Below are 25,126 nucleotides of genomic sequence, written 5' to 3' on the forward strand. Positions count from 1 at the left end.
GTGAGTGGTCAACTGAAATGAAAGAATGAATATAAAGCTGGTGTACAGTATTGTAGTGTGGTCGTGGTGAGGGTGTTTGAGAAGAACGCATTCTGGCGGCGGGTGGACGAACGACGCTAGTGCGAGAGCGCGCCGTCTGGCGAGAAGTAGCGGCGGCACCCGGCGGCAGTCGGTCTAGGGACAGCGTACAGTGAACATTCGCGTCCAGTGGCTCCGGAACACAGCTCTCGCGTCGCGTGCTCAGTGATGATGTAAGTGCGGGCTCACGATGGAGTTGAGAGTGTTGCTGATGATTTTGTTCGGGGCAGCGGGAGTCTCGGGGTCAGGAAACGACATCGGCAGTTCCCCCAGGATCGGTGGACATCCAATCATCCTACAGGGACACGGTGGAGCCGGCGAGCTCACCAGGTGCCCGTGGGCATGTTCGTGTTCGGGGCTGACGGTGGACTGTTCTCACCGCGGACTCACACAGGTCCCCTAGGAATCTGCCCAAGGATGCCGAGAGAGTGTGAGTAACCTTTGCACCCTAAGCGAGATAGTGTGTTCCAGAGAGGATAGCGGTGCGGAAATATCTTGGACCAGAATCATTTATCTCTGCCTTTTCCCATCCTGCAATATTTACAGTTTATCTTTAAGAATTTTATTTAAAGAAAAGTTGCGTAGATGCCATCGTATCCGACCTTTGTCGTTGACAATTGATAGAGACTGATTACTTAAAAAAGTACTTGTCCGAAGGTCTTTAACTGCTTTTTTTTAGTAATCTTTTAGCAAATTCAACATTCCCATGATAATTGATGATTTCTCTTATCTTTTATGATCTAAAACTGTGTATAATTCGGATTATTATAACGTAAAAACATTCAACATAGGTGAAAAACGACTTAACAAAATTAAGCAACTGTGATGTCATTATAATAGCAAGTTTCCATAACGATAGTTTAGTTAGAAATGCCCTGCTTAATAAACGTGAGTGTCCTAAAATGCAGTAAGCAATAAATTATACTTTAGTACTTAGTACTTTAGTTCTATTACTTTAGCAATATTAAAGAACTAAGTTACGCGTGCTGAAAATAATTAAAATCCAATCTATTGTTCGATTACGGAATAAGTTCTTAACACTAAACGAATTTAAGGCATTAAACAATTAAACCTAATTAGTCGGATGTCAACAAAATTGATAGTTTAAACATGCAGAGAGTAAAATGTATTTGTACTACTGAGAAATGACGCCTAAAAATTATACGATAATCTGATGAATAATCGAGATATGTAGAACGTTTGAACAGTGTATTGTAATATAGTTTATAAAGTCTTATATTCGCAATTACTGCAAACTGCGATGAAACTCAGCAAATGTGTTTCGGGGCAGTTAAGTACAGTAGTTCATTCTGACTTCTAGATGTATAGTTTTCTTTTATTACCTTCAAAATGAGAGCTCACTCGTTGGGAGCTTATCGGGAGCTTATCGTTTAATTTTTTTAGTTTCCTCCAAAATCCCCATTTTGGGTCTATGAACTAAATAGTAATTATGCTCAAAAAGTACTTCATAATATGACATAAACGTATGCATAGTTTTATTTATTCTACCGTGAGGCGATACAATATTAACAGGGGATCTCTAGACTTTGTATGAACCCTGTATACTTGTGCTTAATACTCCAGTGGCAGATTAAAATATTAAAAAAGAAAGGCTGAACTAACTAAAATAATTTTATTCTGATCAGAATACGAATTTAGAACTACTAATTTGAAATTTCTAATTAATTGGCTAATTGTCAATTACCCATATATATTTCCGCACTTGTTCGAGATTACATTTTTCAATAGATATAAATGCCAAATTTATATCTTGAAATTCTTCATATCTACCCTACATAACTTTTTATTTCAGAGAGTAATACAAAGCTACATATTTAATTGAAATACTTATGGATAATATTGCTTCTCCATTATTAGCTACTAGTAAATAAATATATAATTATTTAATCGCGTTGTAATGTTTTACAACAATATATTTGTCTATATATACTCTTACGACCATCGCGTTATGCGGGTTTAGAAGGCCGACGCGACGCTTCCCGCCGTTCTCCTCGCCGCACAACTCACATTACTCCAGTTTGTACCTAAACTGACAATCTAATTATTGTTTTGTGGTTTTATTAAACTTTTAATTTTTGTCAAAGTGACAAATATCCAATTGGGACGCCAACTGTATGATGCGGCGCGGCGGCAGTCACGTGTACCGGCACTTATAACATTCGTTTATATTAAAAACCGAAATCAGTTATTGTTTATATCTGATAATTATATCGACAAACTTTATTTGTATATTTGTAACAGTTGTAAAGAAGAAAAGAAGGGTAAGAAAAGGATTCAGACACCCAAAAGCTGTATTGGAGTATAGTCCAAGCGTTGTCACTGCACAGGATGCAAGTCCCGAGCACAATCACGAGTACGAGAATCACAATCACAAGTTGTGTGAAATTGTGTTATGTCTTTTGTAACTTATAACGATTGTAAATTATTGAAATCCTGTTATCATTTAAACAATTGTGAGTTGGTTTTTAAAATATGATATTTTGAATTAAAATAATTTGATTACATCTTCACACACAACAACATTGCGAAAAGTATTCAAATTACACAAACGTAATTAGTCATGTTTAAATTACATGATTGAATTAATTATTATTAATAATTAATTATTCAATAGGTAATTATTATTCTAGCATGATTGAATTACCTAGAATAATAGAAACTTGGTGAAGTTTAGTGAACTACTTTTAAACTGGTTTTAAATTCATATTATGCCAGTGAAGTAGCATACACGTTCTTGCTTTTATTGTTAAAGATTGTGCTCTCTATATAAAACTTAGATGTCCGCCAAATCTGATTTCTTCAGTCCTTCAGGTGGGAAATTTTGTTTACATTTAACAATTATGAAAAACTATTCTGAGAATAAACAGAATTTGACAATATGTACAAATCAGGCTTTATAGAAATGGATTGGCAGTGCCTTAAAGTGCAGGTGGTCTTAGTGCTTAGTTCTGTATCTCAGTTTAGAATTGAAGATGCATTATGGATGACGCACTACTCTAACTGTAGTCAACTGTAGATGTAGTACACAGTAGTTTGTGTAACTAATGAGAGACTAAGAATAAAGATAGCCGGCGATGGACAGAAGGATGAGGAGGATGCCGAGATGACGGACGACGGACGGTTAATTTAATATTCCAGTTGACGAGAGAGAGGAGGACTCCACTCATTAATAAATCAACGAGGTTTTATTAGATTTCGGGGAGGACAATTGACACATCAAGTGGTCGAGATGTCCAGCGAGTCTAGAGCCAACTGGAGCATTGTTCCTGGCTAGATCTTGCGGTGGGAGATACAGCCATTTTCACTATTGGATATATTCACCAATTCATATCTGAATTTGCGGCTGGAACCAATAACGACATTGCTCTTCTTTTTAAACTTCATAATTGACGAGGCTTCCGTTACGAGAGGACATCAGAATTGCGGATGTATGTTATCTTTCAAAAAACTGAACCGCGACTTCTCGAGAAGCTGTTCTCGTATGTACTTTTATTCGGGTGACAAATCTTAAAGCGGTGCTTGCAAGAAAGTTGACAAGTTAATAGATATGACTTTGGATCCACTAAAGTCTATGTTGACAACAGAACAGCTGTAGCAATACATCGCTTCTTTACAACGCTTGCATTGTTACAATAAAGGGGGAACATATAAGTAATCAAGAAAGTTGACAAGTTAATAAACATGACTTTGGATCCACTAAAGTCTATGTTGACAACAGAACAGCTGCAGCAATACATCGCTTCTTTACAACGCTTGCATTGTTACAATAAAGGGGGAACATATAAGTAATCAAGAAAGTTGACAAGTTAATAAACATGACTTTGGATCCACTAAAGTCTATGTTGACAACAGAACAGCTGCAGCAATACATCGCTTCTTTACAACGCTTGCATTGTTACAATAAAGGGGGAACATATAAGTAATCAAGAATCGTGCTCATTTTGGATTCCTGCACAATTATCAAGGAGTCTCAAGTCCCGTCACCCGTCATGAGATTTTTGGACGAATATTGGATTTTAATTTGTGCATCTTCATATAATTACCGTTTGCTATACATGTGTATTGATTTCTTTTACTATACTAAGCTTTTGTAAGTAATTCAATAATAAATACGTAGCCTATATTGGCTTTTTATTGGAACTTGTTACATTTCTTTGAGCAGTGGACATTTCTTCGGACCCTTCTAATTTGGAGGGTTGAAATAACTCAGTAATTGCATGTTTTCGGCACAGACCTGCAATTGTTCATTTTGCTCAAATGATTTTCGAATTACCTTTTCCTAGTACGCATAATATGGCGTGAAACAATTTCTAAACAAAATATTCAACTTTTACAGTGTCCTCCTTACAAACATTCAGGTTACAGTCTAAGAAATATTAAACTTGTGTTTAGTTCTCAGCACCCATGTTCGCATAATATGGCGTGAAACAATTTCTAAACAAAATATTCAACTTTTACAGTGTCCTCCTTACAAACATTCAGGTTACAGTCTAAGAAATATTAAACTTGTGTTTAGTTCTCAGCACCCATATTCTTTGAAGTTTTCGCCTAAAACTGTTTACTGCGAGTATATTTCTTCACGCCTTAGGGTTGATCCTGCAATAAATAATTGTAGACTGAATATAAAAGCTATTTTCATTCAGAAATAACATTCTGAATTATTATTAGAATTAAATTATATTAATTGTATTTAATTTATCTTTAGGACCTACTACTATTCTTAGTCTACTTCAAGTCCGCTATAAATTTAATATATGGTCTAATAAAGATTTTAAATATCATTGTAAGCTCATTTTTGCTTTCGGATTTGGAGACATAACAGTAAAACATAATCTAGGCTACTCGCATTAAAAGGGTTTGTCAATTTCTCAATTCGTTTAACCAAAAACTAAAACAGAATTAAATTACTGTATACACATCAACCCAGTTAAGCTTATTTAAATAAATTTTATGATTAATAGCAAACTGTACAGAAGGACTTACAGGAATAGAAGGAGGAATCCTGAACAAACGAGTTTTGTAAGTAATCTTTTCTATTTTATTGCAATTTATAATAATTTGAATAAAAATAATGTGAAATATTTTAGAATTTGTCGTATGTTTTTCTAAAAGTTTTACAATACTAGTATCAATTCAATTATTTCACAACTTAGTGATAAAGGGTGGCAACAAAATTAAAAGAAGGAAATTGGCATAGTTGTATACTTTCAAAAATATAAAGATTGTGTCGATATAACGTTTATTTCAATATTCAATAAAACTAAACAAAATTATATAATAAAAGAAACAATATTCCAATTTATAACTTTTACCTGTACTTGACCATTTACACCTTCGTGTTATTTTCTTGCAAGCGAATGGACTAAAACGTGAAACTTAAAGTTAATAATTTAAGATAATAATGTGTCATAATCTTTACTCTATTATAGGTTACGGAATTCATTGTCAGTTATGCTTGACCTCTTAAAACATCGAAATAGGTCTATAGAGAAGAGGTCAAATAAAATAAAATAGAAAATTTACTAATCTGTCAATGATTGTAAATAAGTAGCATATCTTAATCATAATTTCTAATTCATGTTAGTGTCTCTATTATTAGCGTAACGTAATTTTAAAAACCATGTAAATGAATAATTGACACTGCCTAAAGGTATATCTATAAAGGATATTTTGAGAGATACAGTAGTTCAACTTTATCTAATAATTACTATAAAATACATTAAAATTAACTTAAATCCTAAAGTTGTAAATTTATCAACTGATTTACGAGCCGCGATTTAGTATTTTTAATAAGGGAAGAGGTTCCCGCGACGGAGCGAAGGGAATAAGATTACAAGAACCTTTAAAAGGGCTATTATCAGCAAATGTCACACAGGTTCCCGTGGGCGGAGCGGAGTGGTCCACCTGGGGAAAAGGGAAAATATGGCGCGAAACATCGCTTAAATATCATTTAGAAGGGTTAGGTTAGGGCCGGGCTAGCGCAATTACACAGCCGATAATGTGCACACGCACACGCACATGCACGAGCGCGCTTCTCTCTCTGAGAGCAGATCCTCTACACTTGAGATGCTGTTACTCGCTCTTCACTACTTCCGCCTCCAGTTGACTCCTCTGTGCAGATCGCTAGAGTTCTATTCGTAGCCTACATTACATAGTTATAGTGACGACATTTCCATTATAATGCATATAAACCAAATTATAACTTGTATTGCTACACCGTCATTATAAATCTTCTAGAATTATAAAATGTTGTTTCATTAATTGTTCACTATGTTGTATGTTGTTTATTAATAATTTCTAAGGTTGGTTGATTACCTTCTAATTTATAGTACTTTTTAAAAACAATAAGAGAAAAAGGTTTGACCTGTTATGGAAATTGTAAAAGTACACAATAGACCTACTGTTACGGGAATTATAATATTGTAAAACTGATTTATGTCAACGGTGTTTTAATTTCGTACTTATTTAATTTAAATAAGTATTACACCTTTAGGCAATTGATTGAATTATAATCCAAATGTGCAATGTTACTACTTAAAAACGTAAATTATTGAAATATGTGTTAGAGATGATGGTGCAATACAATTATGGATTTAGGCTGTGGATTATAACAAAGTACATTGCAGCAACTAGAATCCAGGAATAATACCCAGTGAGAATAACGTAAATTATTGAAATATGTGTTAGAGATGATGGTGCAATACGATTATGGATTTAGGCTGTGGATTATAACAAAGTACATTGCAGCAACTAGAATCCAGGAATAATACCCAGTGAGAATAACGTAAAACATTCTCTTAAATAATCTCTTGGAATAAAATAAAATATATTAAATGTGTTGTCAGTCGGGCGTGATGGGATACGAGCTCAGTTTTATTCACCGCTGTTCGTATTTGGGACCGCAAACAAAAATTTGTCCAATTATCTTAAGTATATTATGACGCAGAATGTCATATTGAATTCAAGATTTTCTCTGCTTTGGAGTTAGGATAAAGTAAACGGATGAATAAAGCCCTGGTTTAACTAATTCTAGTCTTGGCTGCCTTCAAACTCTAAATATGATAACATTTATCTTTATAAGTATATTTATCTCGATATTTAATATCAATTAATGAATTTCATCACTGAGAAATTCAAAAGTAAACATTTAATTTGCCTTTTATTTTTCTATCTTGCTTGGATGCACGACTATACCATTATCAAATATAAATAATATTAGCTACGGAGTACGTTTATTATAAATTAACGTACAAAAATAAGGCGGGAACTTAAAAATGGTAAAAATACGAATACTTCTTATATTTGACGATTAACGATTTTAGCCGTATTTTAGACATAAGTAACTATTGTTATGTTATTGTATTTATACTCGTATTACAGTATTTAGGATTTTATTACACCCCTTTTCTGTATTGACATTGGTTTATTTGTCAGCAAATGGTTTTAATATTTTGTATTAACTAATTTACGTTCTAATGCAATGATACATAAAATTATATTTACATCGTAATTCTTTTGTAACCCCTATAAATGAATTTAAATAATTATTGCAATGTTCAAATGTTTATTTACAACAGTAGTATTTACAACATATACGTTCTTTTCAATTATTCTTAAAAATAATTAAGTATTGAATGAAGAATAAATAAATAATAGACAATAGATGACAAACACATTATTTGGTTAGAAAACTATAAAGAAACATGAATACTTTATAATGTGGAAAATCCTGTACCCTTCACAGTATACAGTGTGTTCCAAATAATAAATAAAAATTAAACAACCTAAGTAAATTTGAGCACAGTTTATTTTACTCTGCCTAAAAGTTTCCGCTACCCACACATGTTCACAAGACGGTATGATTTGTGAATAAATCACCCATAATTAGGTTGTTTAATGATGATTTGTATTTTTTATTAATTATAAATTATGATTCAATTAGAAACTAACATGCTATTTGGCTAATAAAAAACTAGAAAAATTTTAGTAACAGTCGTTTGAATAATAATCTTGCCCTATAATATCCATGTTTATGTGTGCAGTGAAATATCAGTCAGGTTTACCAATTATCAAAAAAAGTTCCTTTACATAATCCGTTGTGTAATAAATAAATTGGTTTTTATGAATTATTTTATTAAAATCAATTGGAAAGTATATATGGTATTTTTGAAGTCATTAAAAATCTACTTTCTTTTGATTAGGTAGGAAAAATGGTCGGTCTATTAAAATAAATTTACTCGAACTTTACAGATACTGCTAGATAGTGTTGACACATTTTTGATATATAAAAACTAGAAGGAAGTTCATGCAGATTTCACGCAAAAACGTTTCAATATAAGAGAGCTTTGACCAAAAACAGTTTTTTGAGCGCAGCGAGTGAACCAATAATCGACTTAGCCATATTAATTTGTTGGCCATGTTATCACGCACAGCTTTGTTTCCAAAATTCCTTTTGTGTCCATAAAATTTGGAACACACTGTATAATGTTGGTGGAGTGGGTACATGCTCGATATGTAAAAACAGATTTGTTTCTGATTCTCCGATGAAAATAATATTAATTAATTATAGACTTAAACTATTTGGAATAGGAAAGTTGGTAAAATTAGTTTCAGAAGTTTTTAGTCCCCCCGACGCGTAGGGCTTTGCAGCGGGTTAGCCTTACTCCATACTCAACTGGGCTTACTCTAACCTAACTACAGACCTACTAATTACTGCAGTAGTTACTAGTATTTGTATATCAATTATAGCTCCAACTTGGATTTGACCTGGTTAGTTACTACAATGTAATTAGTGTTGGTTAGCGGAGTTAATCCCAAGTCTGTCGGTTAGTAGTTTGTTAGTACTTTGTTTTATTATAGAATAATTTTATGTTATTAAGCTTTGGTATGTTCTTGAACTTAACATTGAAAATCTAAGTGTCTTTTAATTACGGTCAGCACCATAACTAGCGTAATAGGCCCAATTACGATTAATTGCCAATTAACTGACCCTGTATAATTGCTGGCACTGTTACCAGAAGCAGTTCACAAATCAACAAAAGGTTTTTATTTGTGAAATATATATTTATTTTCACTTCCTTTCGTCCATCATATGGTATTTAAATACTGTTTACAAGATGCATTGTATAAGTATTTTCATTACATTATAACACATTTTATTTTATCATAATTCGTAGTTTTCATCTAAAGACATAAGGAGGATATCTAGACATGACTTCTGCTGTGTAAACCAACTTTCTATTTCATTCTGCAGAGTATTATAAACTCCCATGGTTTAATTAATTGATTCCCCTATCGATTAATATCGATTCACGACGCAACATGACGTCTGAGGTGTAAACCAACTTTCTATTTCACTCTGCAGAGTATTATAAACTCCCATGGTTTAATTAATTGATTCCCCTATCGATTAATATCGATTCACGACGCAACATGACGTCTGAGGTGTAAACCAACTTTCTATTTCACTCTGCAGAGTATTATAAACTCCCATGGTTTAATTAATTGATTCCCCTATCGATTAATATCGATTCACGACGCAACATGACGTCTGAGGTGTAAACCAACTTTCTATTTCATTCTGCAGAGTATTATAAACTCCCATGGTTTAATTAATTGATTCCCCTATCGATTAATATCGATTCACGACGCAACATGACGTCTGAGGTGTAAACCAACTTTCTATTTCACTCTGCAGAGTATTATAAACTCCCATGGTTTAATTAATTGATTCCCCAATCGATTAATATCGATTCACGACGCAACATGACGTCTGAGGTGTAAACCAACTTTCTATTTCACTCTGCAGAGTATTATAAACCCCCAGGGTTCCTGTAATCAATTGCTTCCTTTATCGATTGGTATCGATTCACGACGCAACATGATGTCTGCTGTATAAAAAAAATGCTATTTCATTCTGCAGAGTATTATACCCCCGTACGGTTACTTTAATAGTTTACTTCCCTTATCGAAGTGGTATCGATTGACGACGTAACATGACGTGGCGGTTAAAATATAAATGAATAGGACAAATGTTGGTAAATAATTCACTTGATGCAATTCGCTGTGTCACCTGGAAGCGAGTTACTGAAACGAAATTCGAGCGCTTTTATTAATAAATTAATATGTAAATTAATCAGTGCGAGTAGGAAATAGAATGTATCGTTAGTGAAAATGGTGATACATTAATTTATGAATATTTTATTAATGGGACAATTATATTCATCGCCTCAAAAGGAGATAAAGTATAGTTATAGTTGTTATATTTATTTATTCATTGTTAAATATTCATTAATCTGGCCTACAATTGCTGGTATTTTTTTTTATAAAACGATTCACTTGAGGTATTTTATTTAATATAGTAATGCTGTGTGCATTGTCACATCTTAAGTTGTGCCTGCGGCGAACGAGTTAAATCGAGATCTACTCGACCCCTCTTTCTAATAAAGATTTTCGGGGTCCGACCCCCGTCCATCCCCTACCGTTCTTTAAGTGTCGTCCTCCAGGCAGTTGTAGGGTCACTCCCTTCCTTAAAGGAGCTCACGTTTTAACATGTCTCCTTCTTTATACTTTTCGTTTCCTCAAATTGAATATGATAGGGAGGGGATGGAAAACTCTTTTAAGAGAATTTGAAGAACCGTCCTTTTCCTCGAACTGTATCTGTTTATTTATATTTTACGTATCCTTTTTTTAATATTCCAGGTATTGTTTTTTATTCTGAAAGTATTCGCAGTTCGCAGTATGTCCTTTTGAAGTTTATGTTATTGTAAACCGTGGTATAAACCAGTTTCAATAACGTAAATTTTTTTGTTTTTAGTAGGGATTTCCGTAGGAATAATATGTTATTGAGGGCACAATATCTGTGAACCTTTAAGTCCGAAAGACTATAGTCTTTAGGCCCGTACCTAGCCTGTAGGACACGCTTTGTGTTATTGAAGGCACAATATCTGTGAAACCTTTGAGTCCGGAAGACTATAGTCTTTAGGCCCGTACCTAGCCTGTAGGACACGCTAACGTATTTTGAGTGTCGTCAAATTTAACACTTCCCTACAGTTTGTTAACATTTTGATGAGTACTTGTGCGGGCAAAATTCGTATGTGTGGAGGAAGTTTTGGAAATTTTTTACCGAGTTTCAGTTAACTGTTATTCGTTCGGGATAAAGAACCCGAATCCTGCGGTACGGTTAGGTTTTGTTTTTATAGCCTCGTCCCATACAGCCCGCACATTCCATTAGTAAACACAGTTGTAAAAAACACTGGTTTTTGAACCAGTAGTACCAAGATTTAACACTGTGTAGCGGACATGATGGGAACTAAAACGACATAAATTATGAAGACAAAGGTAACATAAAAACTAGTATTTTTACATTTGTAAAGGACATTGAAATGCACACTGAAGTATTGTTATGGAAGAGAAAAACACACAGTTTTGATATTCAGTATCTGCTCCCTTCTTCAGGTTAAGCTATGCATTAAAAGTGACACGTTGTGATACCAAATGTTCCAGAAATTTTTATTTTAAAACCTTCCGTCACGTACGAGTATGTTCTTAAACATTCTAGTCTTGAACTTAAGGTTAGTTGTTGAAGAATCACTCATGAGAAGTATGTATACGTTTAAGTTAATCTATTTTATGAGGAAATGTCTATGATTTTGTTCAAAACATTCTAATTTAATTTTAAAATTCGTCTGAATCAAACCGATTTGTTATTCTTTATACCCAAAATTAAGGAAGGAAATTGTCATTCTTCCAGTACGGGTTTTATATTTTACACTAGCGAATCGAAGGCGAAAACATACAGAAAAGTTTTCCTTTATTGTCTACTTGGAGCCGGTCCAGGGGTCATTCCCCTGCTGGCGGTGTTGTGTAGATCTGCATTGATGCCGGGAACTCTATCGTATTCGAAAGGACAGCCTTTCATACCTCCTCCTTCCCACCCTCCCCTCCCCAATCCCATTCCCTTCAATTATTCGCCGACGTAGCGTCCGCCTGCGACTCCAGTTTCATATTTCATCGATCTCCAGTAAGACGTCTACACTTCACGACTCCCTACATCCCCCTTCGTGTAGAAGGGTTCTCTGTTAACTATTGGGCCACCAAATCTTGGAATTAATATCGTGCTCTTGAATTATATTTAAGTTGTACTCTTATTTTGACTTATGAATAATCAAAATGTGTAGACTCTCTCTAAAACGATTCCAAAAAATCGATCATCCACTCGGCATAAACCATGTTAGTATTGTAAAATCGTGTTGGACATAATTTACATATAGTCATTTGGATACTGAGTTATGAACTAGACAATTCCTTCAGTTATTAATAAAGCTCATTTGGTCACAGTTGTTGTGTTAATCTGCACATTAAAAAACTCTACGATTGAAATCTCAATCAATTGATAAAGTTAACCATCAGGATTTTTAAATTTGTCATTTACTACCCATATTGCAGTGATTATTCAGAAGGGGGTTTAACAACAATGACACATTTCTCTAATAAGGGTACACTTTACTATTAACTGTTGTATTATAAAGAGAATTTTATATGGCTTGCTTTTTTAACTAAAATATGTAACCATTTACAATGACTTTCAGAGAGCTCTAAGACCAATACGAAACCTACTGAATTATCAGAAATCAGTTCAGCATTCAAAGGATTTGTACTCTAATACTGGATTATTTGACCAGAATTCGGTATTTTTTTTTACAGACGATTCAATACGAATATAAAAGAAATGTATAGAAGTTTAATTATTTATAGATTTAAATAGCGCAAATGTTATAGCTGACACCAGTTTCAGAGGTTTTGTAGAGATTGCCGTCGCTCGTATAAGGTAAGGGGCATAAACATAACATGTGAACTAATACGTATATTTATGCAAAATAGTATGAAGCAAAAGCTACAGGTATGTTTATAAATGGATGGACGAGGAGGAAATTTAGGTTTTTGTCAATTTAATTACCAGACGCGAAGGTGGTTATACAATGTGTTTGCCAAATTAATTTCTTATGTCACGATAATAATACGGAATATTAGTTTATTATTAGATGTTATAGTGTCAGATGCATTTCCTGGAAGTGGTAATAGGGATGCTATTCCTCATCAAGAGATTGTCGCCCGCCATTGGTAGGGTTATAAACTAGCAGTGAGCACAGAAGGACACAAAGACCACCCTGTTCGGCACGTGCAGTCCTGCCTGAAACACCAAACTCGGAGACTCGACCGGACTTGTCCTGATCTGTCCTGACGAGCGGATCGTCGGTAGCGTAGGAAGAACTCCGCCGAGTACTTTGGATTGAATCCTTACCTGGATTGTGCTGATGGCACAGCATTCTTCGTGCTTTCGTGCTACAATTATTGTAATCGCTAACTGGATTGTGAAGGCGTTTGCTCGTAAATTGTCGAGATATGTGTTCATCTGGTACATGTCTTGCGGTGAGCCAGAAATGTTTGGAAGGGAATATAAATTTGTCTGAAGAGAAATGAATTGTTCGATTGACTTCATTAAGTGTGGAAGTTTTGTACTTCGTATTTCTCTAAAATTGAATTTGGATGTACTGGGATCATACAACATTTAAAGGTAAGGCATGTGGATATTTACTTTTTATTTCTTGATAGTTCGCAACCGTCCTCTAGAGTGAACTCCAAGGATTGAAGACCGCCATTTTCTGACTGTTTGGATGTACTGGGATCATACAACATTTAAAGGTAAGGCATGTGGATATTTACTTTTTATTTCTTGATAGTTCGCAACCGTCCTCTAGAGTGAACTCCAAGGATTGAAGACCGCCATTTTCTGACTGTTTGGATGTACTGGGATCATACAACATTTAAAGGTAAGGCATGTGGATATTTACTTTTTATTTCTTGATAGTTCGCAACCGTCCTCTAGAGTGAACTCCAAGGATTGAAGACCGCCATTTTCTGACTGTTTGGATGTACTGGGATCATACAACATTTAAAGGTAAGGCATGTGGATATTTACTTTTTATTTCTTGATAGTTCGCAACCGTCCTCTAGAGTGAACTCCAAGGATTGAAGACCGCCATTTTCTGACTGTTTGGATGTACTGGGATCATACAACATTTAAAGGTAAGGCATGTGGATATTTACTTTTTATTTCTTGATAGTTCGCAACCGTCCTCTAGAGTGAACTCCAAGGATTGAAGACCGCCCATTTTCTGACTGTTTGGATGTACTGGGATCATACAACATTTAAAGGTAAGGCATGTGGATATTTACTTTTTATTTCTTGATAGTTCGCAACCGTCCTCTAGAGTGAACTCCAAGGATTGAAGACCGCCATTTTCTGACTGTTTGGATGTACTGGGAATCATACAACATTTAAAGGTAAGGCATGTGGATATTTACTTTTTATTTCTTGATAGTTCGCAACCGTCCTCTAGAGTGAACTCCAAGGATTGAAGACCGCCATTTTCTGACTGTTTGGATGTACTGGGATCATACAAACATTTAAAGGTAAGGCATGTGGATATTTACTTTTTATTTCTTGATAGTTTCGCAACCGTCCTCTAGAGTGAACTCCAAGGATTGAAGACCGCCATTTTCTGACTGTTTGGATGTACTGGGATCATACAACATTTAAAGGTAAGGCATGTGGATATTTACTTTTTATTTCTTGATAGTTCGCAACCGTCCTCTAGAGTGAACTCCAAGGATTGAAGACCGCCATTTTCTGACTGTTTGGATGTACTGGGATCATACAACATTTAAAGGTAAGGCATGTGGATATTTACTTTTTATTTCTTGATAAGTTCGCAACCGTCCTCTAGAGTGAACTCCAAGGATTGAAGACCGCCATTTTCTGACTGTTTGGATGTACTGGGATCATACAACATTTAAAGGTAAGGCATGTGGATATTTACTTTTTATTTCTTGATAGTTCGCAACCGTCCTCTAGAGTGAACTCCAAGGATTGAAGACCGCCATTTTCTGACTGTTTGGATGTACTGGGATCATACAACATTTAAAGGTATGGCATGTGGATATTTACTTTTTATTTCTTGATAGTTCGCAACCGTCCTCTAGAGTGAAATCCAAGGATTGAAGACCGCCATTTTCTGACTGTTTGGATGTACTGGGAATCATACAACATTTAAAGGTAAGGCATGTGGATATTTTACTTTTTATTTCTTGATAGTTTCGCAACCGTCCTCTAGAGTGAACTCCAAGGATTGAAGACCGCCATTTTCTGACTGTTTGGATGTACTGGGATCATACCAACATTTAAAGGTAAGGCATGTGGATATTTACTTTTTATTTCTTGATAGTTCGCAACCGTCCTCTAGAGTGAACTCCAAGGATTGAAGACCGCCATTTTCTGACTGTTTGGATGTTACTGGGATCATACAACATTTAAAGGTAAGGCATGTGGATATTTACTTTTTATTTCTTGATAGTTCGCAACCGTCCTCTAGAGTGAACTCCAAGGATTGAAAGACCGCCATTTTCCTGACTGTTTGGATGTACTGGGATCATACAACATTTAAAGGTAAGGCATGTGGATATTTACTTTTTATTTCTTTGATAGTCGCAACCGTCCTCTAGAGTGAAACTCCAAGGATTGAAGACCGCCATTTTCTGACTGTTTGGATGTACTGGGATCATACAACATTTAAAGGTTAAGGCATGTGGATATTTACTTTTTATTTCTTGATAGTTCGCAAACCGTCCTCTAGAGTGAACTCCAAGGATTGAAGACCGCCATTTTCTGACTGTTTGGATGTACTGGGATCATACAACATTTAAGGTATGGCATGTGGATATTTACTTTTTATTTCTTGATAGTTCGCAACCGTCCTCTAGAGTGAACTCCAAGGATTGAAGACCGCCATTTTCTGACTGTTTGGATGTACTGGGGATCATACAACATTTAAAGGTAAGGCATGTGATTTACTTTTTATTTCTTGATAGTTCGCAACCGTCCTCTAGAGTGAACTCCAAGGATTGAGACCGCCATTTTCTGACTGTTTGGATGTATGGGATCATACAACATTTAAAGGTAAGGCATGTGGATATTTACTTTTTATTTCATAGTTCGCATTGAACTCCAAGGATTGAGACCGCCATTTTCTGACTGTTTGGATGTACTGGGATCATTTAAAGGTAAGGCATGTGGATATTTACTTTTTATTTCTTGATAGTTCGCAACCGTCCTCTAGAACTCCAAGGATTGAAGACCGCCATTTTCTGACTGTACTGGGATCATACAACATTTAAAGGTAAGGCATGTGGATATTTACTTTTTATTTCTTGATAGTTCGAAACCGTCCTCTAGAGTGAACTCCAAGGATTGAAGACCTCCACTGTTTGGATGTACTGGGATCATACAACATTTAAAGGGAAGACCGATATTTACTTTTTATTTCTTGATAGTTCGCAACCCTCCTCTAGAGTGAACTCAAGCTGAAGACCGCCATTTTCTGGACTGTTTGGCATTTATCTTTGCTAAATTACCAAACAGAACCATATCTTGTAATTAAAAAAAAACTCCTTAACTCGCACGATTTGCACACAGATCGACATCCTAGGCACAGTATTTAAGAGACGTATTACGTATAGCTCTTGACTATTAACTATTAACAAAATGCAAAGTAATAATCTCAACTCTACATCTTTAGATTTCAATGTCAATGGTAACAGATCTACACCTCCACGAACCGTGTAGTGTCACATAGACTCTCATCCTCCACCCCCTCCCCCCCACTCTACACCGACGATCAACACTAGCAGTCACAGTGTGCTAACCAACTGTTCGCCATTCACACTAAATTCCACTAGTTTAGCTACAGAACATACAAAAAAAGCTTTTAGATACGATTTTCAGATAAGCCATCTTCACTTGGTATTCCGGGAGTCTCTCGACCACTGCCAACTTGGAAGGGACGCGTGCGAGAGCGCGCCATATCGGGCAGTGTCCGGTCCACGGCGGTCGATTACAGACCGACTACCCTTCGTCTTGTAGCCGCCACACGTACTCATACAGATAGAACAGTACTGAACACGGGTGACCGTAGATAGACACGACACGCTGGCGAACCTAGGGCTTACCTCAACTCCGGTCCACGGCGGTCGATTACAGACCGACTACTCCTCGTCTTGTAGCCGCCACACGTACTCACACGGGTAACCGTAGATAGACCTCTAGGGCTTACCTGAACTCCGGTCCCCGGTGGTCGATTAGAGACCGACTACTCCTCGTCTTGTAGCCGCCACACGGGTGACCGTAGATAGACCTCTAGGGCTTACCTCAACTCCGGTCCACGGCGGTCGATTACAGACCGACTACTCCTCGTTTTGTAGCCGCCACACGGGTAACCGTAGATAGACCTCTAGGGCTTACCTGAACTCCGGTCCACGGGTGGTCGATTCGATTTCAGACCGTAGATAGACCTCTAGGGCTTACCTCAACTCCGTCCACGGCGGTCGATTACAGACCGACTACTCCTCGTTTTGTAGCCGCCACACGGGTGACCGTAGATAGACCTCTAGGGCTTACCTCAACTCCGGTCCACGGCGGGATTTCAGACCGACCTTGTAGCCGCCACACGTACTCACACGGGTGACCGTGGATAGACTTCCAGGGCTTACCTCAACTCCGGTCCACGGCGGTCGATTACAGACCGACTACTCCTCGTCTTGTAGCCGCCACACGTAGTCACACGGGTGACCGTAGATAGACCTCCAGGGCTTACCTCAACTCTGATATTTGTGCCGTGTGTGGGAGTGTGCGGACGCCGGACAGTGTGCACACAGTTGTCGAGTAGGCGGGTATCGACATTTCAGATGAAATGGTGTCATAAAGCTCAACCAGCAATGTCTTGTCGGATCTTGTCGCCGACAAATGTGTACAAACGAAGGTGATGGTGGGTTTAGACGTTGGCAATGTTTATGCTCTTGTTTGTTTCATTTTCACATTGCGATATAGACCTGAACATATTGAACAATGACAAAATAAATGTGTTAGGATATGAAACAGTTCGTAAACGCCTCCAGTTTCGTTTTGTTGATGGTGATATTTTAAGATTTAACTAGTTTTAGTTCAGAATAGAGAGACTTGTCTGTTCTTCAGTAGAGATTGGTCCGTTAAGATCAGCTTGAGACCATAGCTCTACAGGGGTATATCAGTATACCTAACAGCAGGGGTATAGGCTATAAACCCCTTCTCCAAAGGTTTTAAATGTTACGAAAATAAGAATGACCACTTTTAATCACAGTAACGTATGCACTTTTATTTTTAATGGCTTTTGCCAGTGTATAATTTACACTTATAAGAATTAAAACTAATAATGTGTATGTTATATTGTGATGCGCCCGAAATGAGATTTTGTGCATCTTTCTCTGGGATAAAATACTATGCCGTGGCCCTACTACACTAATGAAAATTGCTAAACACAGTTTACATGTAATATGTTATGTCAGTGCAATGACGATTTAAATATAAATTTGTATACTAAAAATGTCATTTTTACCTTATAAGTACATCGTGACTAGACAAGAGTACACCATACCACGTGTTGTGCAACAGGCCTCGTGAAGGTCAGCGAAACTCTCACGTCTATAGGTAATTTCATTACTGAAAAATAGAACGACAGACCATAATAAGGGGAAAACTTTTTTACAACTCCCTCCAAGCAAATGAGAAATTGTGAAGTACTACTGAGCGATAAGCTTCAACGACGCTCAGCCAAATTCTATGGACATGTTGTTCAAGACAACAATGAGTTCTATGATGTTTCATAGACCTCATTCTTGTCTAAGTAGAAATGAATTTTCATGCAAAATTTCAACTCTACAGTTGAAATCTCTCCATATGATACATTCAGATTTTTGTTCATTAAATCAGGTTTCTTACCTGTGTTTAAATAATAAAAGACTATTCACCAAGTCACACTCCACAATGTTGTTGGGATAATTATCCTACGCGTGTTAATGCCTTACATGTTAAAATCTCTTATGAGTACACTGAGTTTCTTTACAAATTATTTATTCAGCTATTTTCTTGTTGCCACCATGGTTACCCATGAGACAAATGTAAAGTATTCCCTAACGCTCAGCCAGACAGCTTTCCAATGGAGGGAAATACGCCATAATCAAACTCAGTGTTCCTCATATAGAAATAAAGATCCATAAACAATTTCCAGTCTATAGGTCAATTCATTTTCTAAATATCGTGAAGCGACACAGACACAGAAATGAGAAAAATCCATACCCACGAGTGACAGACCACGCTAAGGCTCAGCCAAATAATTAATTTAGGGAGAGTCTGGCCGCGCGTGCGAGAATACTCGAGTCCATTAATCGTTTGGGGGCCACGCATCACCGAGCAGACTATAGTTCATATAACTCCTTGCAGTCATCATTATAGTAGTCCTCACGATAAACTTGACTACACATTACCGCAATACCTTATATCCCAACAGCCCAATCCTTGTTTATAATTTACCTTACTGTAAACAACGTTCACCACGATAAACTTGACTACACGTTTCGCAATACCTGATATCCCAACAGCCCAATCCTTGTTTATAATTTACCTTACTGTAAACAACGTTCACCACGATAAACTTGACTACACATTACCGCAATACCTTATATCCCAACAGCCCAATCCTTGTTTATAATTTACCTTACTGTAAACAACGTTCACCACGATAAACTTGACTACACATTACCGCAATACCTTATATCCCAACAGCCCAATCCTTGTTTATAATTTACCTTACTGTAAACAACGTTCACCACGATAAACTTGACTACACATTACCGCAATACCTTATATCCCAACAGCCCAATCCTTGTTTATAATTTACCTTACTGTAAACAACGTTCACCACGATAAACTTGACTACACATTACCGCAATACCTTATATCCCAACAGCCCAATCCTTGTTTATAATTTACCTTACTGTAAACAACGTTCACCACGATAAACTTGACTACACATTCGCAATACCTTATATCCCAACAGCCCAATCCTTGTTTATAATTTACCTTACTGTAAACAACGTTCACCACGATAAACTTGACTACACATTACCGCAATACCTTATATCCCAACAGCCCAATCCTTGTTTATAATTTACTTTACTGTAAACAACGCTCACCACGATAAACTTGACTACACATTACCGCAATACCTTATATCCCAACAGCCCAATCCTTGTTTATAATTTACTTTACTGTAAACAACGTTCACCACGATAAACTTGACTACACATTACCGCAATACCTTATATCCCAACAGCCCAATCCTTGTTTATAATTTACCTTACTGTAAACAACGTTCACCACGATAAACTTGACTACACATTACCGCAATACCTTATATCCCAACAGCCCAATCCTTGTTTATAATTTACCTTACTGTAAACAACGTTCACCACGATAAACTTGACTACACATTACCGCAATACCTTATATCCCAACAGCCCAATCCTTGTTTATAATTTACCTTACTGTAAACAACGTTCACCACGATAAACTTGACTACACATTACCGCAATACCTTATATCCCAACAGCCCAATCCTTGTTTATAATTTACCTTACTGTAAACAACGTTCACCACGATAAACTTGACTACACGTTTCGCAATACCTGATATCCCAACAGCCCAATCCTTGTTTATAATTTACCTTACTGTAAACAACGTTCACCACGATAAACTTGACTACACATTACCGCAATACCTTATATCCCAACAGCCCAATCCTTGTTTATAATTTACCTTACTGTAAACAACGTTCACCACGATAAACTTGACTACACATTACCGCAATACCTTATATCCCAACAGCCCAATCCTTGTTTATAATTTACCTTACTGTAAACAACGTTCACCACGATAAACTTGACTACACATTACCGCAATACCTTATATCCCAACAGCCCAATCCTTGTTTATAATTTACCTTACTGTAAACAACGTTCACCACGATAAACTTGACTACACATTACCGCAATACCTTATATCCCAACAGCCCAATCCTTGTTTATAATTTACCTTACTGTAAACAACGTTCACCACGATAAACTTGACTACACATTACCGCAATACCTTGATATCCCAACAGCCCAATCCTTGTTTATAATTTACCTTACTGTAAACAACGTTCACCACGATAAACTTGACTACACATTTCGCAATACCTGATATCCCAACAGCCCAATCCTTGTTTATAATTTACCTTACTGTAAACAACGTTCACCACGATAAACTTGACTACACATTTCGCAATACCTTATATCCCAACAGCCCAATCCTTGTTTATAATTTACCTTACTGTAAACAACGCTCACCACGATAAACTTGACTACACGTTTCGCAATACCTTATATCCCAACAGCCCAATCCTTGTTTATAATTTACCTTACTGTAAACAACGTTCACCACGATAAACTTGACTACACGTTTCGCAATACCTTATATCCCAACAGCCCAATCCTTGTTTATAATTTACCTTACTGTAAACAACGCTCACCACGATAAACTTGACTACACGTTACCGCAATACCTTATATCCCAACAGCCCAATCCTTGTTTATAATTTACCTTACTGTAAACAACGCTCACCACGATAAACTTGACTACACGTTTCGCAATACCTTATATCCCAACAGCCCAATCCTTGTTTATAATTTACCTTACTGTAAACAACGTTCACCACGATAAACTTGACTACACGTTTCGCAATACCTTATATCCCAACAGCCCAATCCTTGTTTATAATTTACCTTACTGTAAACAACGCTCACCACGATAAACTTGACTACACGTTTCGCAATACCTTATATCCCAACAGCCCAATCCTTGTTTATAATTTACCTTACTGTAAACAACGCTCACCACGATAAACTTGACTACACGTTTCGCAATACCTTATATCCCAACAGCCCAATCCTTGTTTATAATTTACCTTACTGTAAACAACGTTCACCACGATAAACTTGACTACACGTTTCGCAATACCTTATATCCCAACAGCCCAATCCTTGTTTATAATTTACCTTACTGTAAACAACGTTCACCACGATAAACTTGACTACACATTACCGCAATACCTTATATCCCAACAGCCCAATCCTTGTTTATAATTTACCTTACTGTAAACAACGTTCACCACGATAAACTTGACTACACATTACCGCAATACCTTATATCCCAACAGCCCAATCCTTGTTTATAATTTACCTTACTGTAAACAACGTTCACCACGATACTACATGACTGTACATTACACGCAATACCTTATATCCCAACAGCCCAATCCTTGTTTATAATTTACCTTACTGTAAACAACGTTCACCACGATAAACTTGACTACACGTTTCGCAATACCTTATATCCCAACAGCCCAATCCTTGTTTATAATTTACCTTACTGTAAACAACGTTCACCACGATAAACTTGACTACACGTTTCGCAATACCTTATATCCCAACAGCCCAATCCTTGTTTATAATTTACCTTACTGTAAACAACGTTCACCACGATAAACTTGACTACACGTTTCGCAATACCTTATATCCCAACAGCCCAATCCTTGTTTATAATTTACCTTACTGTAAACAACGTTCACCACGATAAACTTGACTACACGTTTCGCAATACCTTATATCCCAACAGCCCAATCCTTGTTTATAATTTACCTTACTGTAAACAACGTTCACCACGATAAACTTGACTACACGTTTCGCAATACCTTATATCCCAACAGCCCAATCCTTGTTTATAATTTACCTTACTGTAAACAACGTTCACCACGATAAACTTGACTACACATTACCGCAATACCTTATATCCCAACAGCCCAATCCTTGTTTATAATTTACTTTACTGTAAACAACGTTCACCACGATAAACTTGACTACACGTTTCGCAATACCTTATATCCCAACAGCCCAATCCTTGTTTATAATTTACCTTACTGTAAACAACGTTCACCACGATAAACTTGACTACACATTACCGCAATACCTTATATCCCAACAGCCCAATCCTTGTTTATAATTTACCTTACTGTAAACAACGTTCACCACGATAAACTTGACTACACATTACCGCAATACCTTATATCCCAACAGCCCAATCCTTGTTTATAATTTACCTTACTGTAAACAACGCTCACCACGATAAACTTGACTACACATTACCGCAATACCTTATATCCCAACAGCCCAATCCTTGTTTATAATTTACTTTACTGTAAACAACGCTCACCACGATAAACTTGACTACACGTTTCGCAATACCTTATATCCCAACAGCCCAATCCTTGTTTATAATTTACTTTACTGTAAACAACGCTCACCACTATAAACTTGACTACACGTTTCGCAATACCTTATATCCCAACAGCCCAATCCTTGTTTATAATTTACCTTACTGTAAACAACGTTCACCACGATAAACTTGACTACACGTTTCGCAATACCTTATATCCCAACAGCCCAATCCTTGTTTATAATTTACCTTACTGTAAACAACGTTCACCACGATAAACTTGACTACACGTTTCGCAATACCTTATATCCCAACAGCCCAATCCTTGTTTATAATTTACCTTACTGTAAACAACGTTCACCACGATAAACTTGACTACACGTTTCGCAATACCTTATATCCCAACAGCCCAATCCTTGTTTATAATTTACCTTACTGTAAACAACGTTCACCACGATAAACTTGACTACACATTACCGCAATACCTTATATCCCAACAGCCCAATCCTTGTTTATAATTTACCTTACTGTAAACAAGGAACTACGGCGCTAAATTGATTTTTCCGGTAATATAAATATTCTGTAATTGAACAGGTTGTACAACATTGTACTTCACCAAAAATAACAATCCACGTATTGTGTAGTAGGGTTAAATGTATGAAAAATTTGTATACGATTTTAGTACTTCTACAGGTACCCAATTATAAACGGATACATTTAGATTGTCGTAGTACGTTAGAGATCAGATGAACATTATCGTGGGTATTTAGTTTTATTAAGTTATCATCACTTGCTCCCCTATTTTGAACTTTAAAATTAATAAGCATTTTTTTAATTGCAAATAATGTGACAATACAGAGACATTGCGGTTGGAGCAGAGGTCTTCGCCTAATTAAAAAAATCCCTTTGATTTTGGTAAATTTGCGGTATACGGCTTTCGATCGTATCTTCTGAAATATTGTTCTGGAATAGAAGCGTTTTAACAGATTGGTGTTAAATATATAGTTCAAAATGGCACTCTCCATTTCGGTCCTCTTGCCGTTTTTCTTGACGTATTCAAGATATTATTTATAAATTTATACTACATCACCGTTCAGAGTAAAATCCCAAAAGTGAAAGTTAAACAACTTTTAAACCAGTGTATTATATTTTTACCAATTTTACGACTCAAGGCATACATGTTAAGAAGTCACTTGAACTTAAATATCTTTGTTCAATGCTTTAAAGTACTTATGTCTAGAAATTGAACATCCTCTCCAAAAATAGCTATCTAAAAATCGAACTGATGAAACAGTAATTGAATTCGTTTGGGTGTATATTGTTTTCCACCCACCATCTTAATTTCATTTTACTGTAATTTAACTAACGGTAAGATATAAAAACTAATGGGAAATTATTAAATTTAAATATTGGAATATGATTGTTAAAGCCTGTTTAGTTAGATTGGTATAACATTTTACTAGAACTGGTTTGATGTGGCTAAGAATATTTTGTTACATGGCGGCTAGTAAGACACGGCCTACATTACTTACTGGATACGCACAAGTAACGTAAGTAGTAGGGATCAATATTAAATGTGAATGGAGACGGTTGGATCATACAGAGCGGCAACGTTAGTTATTTACGAGGAAGCGAAGTGGACGTGCGCGTGAAGTGTGTGAAGTGAGCTGGCCGCTTTTTACATGGGGGCTAGTAAGACATTGCCTACATTACTTACTGGATACGCACAAGTAACGTAAGTAGTAGGGATCAATATTAAATGAGAATGGAGACGGTTGGATCATA

At 36.3% G+C, this 25,126-nt stretch overlaps 1 protein-coding gene across 4 annotated transcripts in view; it reads left to right on the forward strand.

Annotated features, from left to right (window-relative positions):
- The first annotated feature begins 388 nt into the window (after window positions 1-388).
- Window positions 389-25,126, forward strand: part of LOC124353249 (protein slit) — a 697,541-nt gene continuing 672,803 nt past the window's right edge. For all 4 annotated transcript variants that reach the window (XM_046803175.1, XM_046803178.1, XM_046803176.1 and 1 more), the window contains exon 1: window positions 389-508. The gene's annotated coding sequence lies outside the window, so the exon portion shown is untranslated. The remainder of the gene's footprint in view (window positions 509-25,126) is intronic.

Source organism: Homalodisca vitripennis, chromosome 1, assembly GCF_021130785.1.
Source record: "Homalodisca vitripennis isolate AUS2020 chromosome 1, UT_GWSS_2.1, whole genome shotgun sequence".
Lineage (NCBI taxonomy): Eukaryota > Metazoa > Arthropoda > Insecta > Hemiptera > Cicadellidae > Homalodisca > Homalodisca vitripennis.